Consider the following 1,410-nt stretch of genomic DNA (forward strand, 5'->3'; position numbering starts at 1 on the left):
ATAAAGATGGAACAGATGTGTTTTTAATGCATTGTGTTGCCTTCTTGAGCGTCAGTAAATGTTCCACCTTTTCCTAGAATTACATTCCATTGTATTCGGGACAAACAGCACTCGTGTAATATTACTCTCACTGCTTGTGTGATATCACTTATCATGTGATATAAATACGAGATAAAAACTCATACAGAAGCATTTTATTGCCCCAATATCTCCATGAGCTCTTGCGTGTTTGTCAGATGAAGGCAGGTGAGCGTCGGCTCCTCAAGCGTCTTGTAGATGGCAGACTGATGCTTCTGGAGATTTAGTTTGTTTTTAAAGCTTTGAGTAAATGCTTTGTTTTATTCAGAAAGATGGAATGCTGTTACTCCCTCACGATTAGAGCGGCCTCTCAGTCCGATGGCGTGTTTATGGCGTGTTGCGGGGGTCTCGGGCTGAATGTGGACTCTGAGCCGCTGTATTGTGGGCATGTGGCTGGTGTTTACCCATCATGCCCTCTCGGCTGAACACAGGTATCTCTGTGTAGTGGATGTGAGTGAACGCCCAGGGCTCAGATTCCTGGTCTGCTCGGTCCGTTCACGGGTCAGAGGAGAGGAGTTCATCAGCAGAGCATCTCCTCAATTAAAGCTCATGGCTCTGATTGATTCCAGACGGCCGGATTAGAGCAGAGAGAGCAGAAGGACAGGTCTCTTGCAGCATATGGCCTTAATTTCTCTGAGAAACCTGCCGTCTCTCCTTCAGATTAGTGCTGTCAAACGATTAATCGTGATTAAATCGCATCCAAAATAAAAGTTTTTGTTTACATAATATGTGTGTGTGCTGTTTATTTTTATGCATGTGTGTGTATTTATAAATGCATAATAAATATACACAGTACACACACATATATTATGTAAACAAAAACTTATATTCTGGATTAATCGCGATTAATCGTTTGACAGCACTACTTCAGATGCTGCAGAGCTCTCAGAACGTGCTATTTTTGACTTTGATTTTAATGTTTTAAAATTTTGATATAGCTTTTTTTAAATTATTATCTGCAGTTCCTTGCGAAAGTATTCATACCCCTTCATTTTTTTCACATTTTGTTAAGTTGCTGCATTATGCTACACTGCTTTAAATTACTTTTTCCCCACATCAATCTACACTCCATACACCATAATGGTAAAGCAAAAAACAGGTTTTTAACATCTTTGCAAATTTATTACAAATAAAAAAACTCATACCCTTATCTGGGACGGTTGAAATTTAGCTCAGGAGCATTCAAATTGCTTGTAGATGTTACTACACTTCGAGTGAAGTTAACCTGTGGCAAATTCAATTGAATGGGTATGATTTGGAAAGGCACACACATCTTCATAAAAGGTCTAACAGCTGATAATGCATATCAATGCCAACACCAAGCCCTCAGGT

At 39.7% G+C, this 1,410-nt stretch overlaps 1 protein-coding gene across 1 annotated transcript in view; it reads left to right on the plus strand.

Annotated features, from left to right (window-relative positions):
* Positions 1 to 1,410, plus strand: part of LOC107727908 (PDZ and LIM domain protein 5-like) — a 111,738-nt gene that overhangs the window by 93,838 nt on the left and 16,490 nt on the right. The gene's annotated exons all lie outside the window — the stretch shown is intronic.

Source organism: Sinocyclocheilus rhinocerous, unplaced genomic scaffold (genome assembly GCF_001515625.1).
Source record: "Sinocyclocheilus rhinocerous isolate Xijiao unplaced genomic scaffold, SAMN03320098_v1.1 scaffold42, whole genome shotgun sequence".
In the NCBI taxonomy this organism is placed as follows: domain Eukaryota; kingdom Metazoa; phylum Chordata; class Actinopteri; order Cypriniformes; family Cyprinidae; genus Sinocyclocheilus; species Sinocyclocheilus rhinocerous.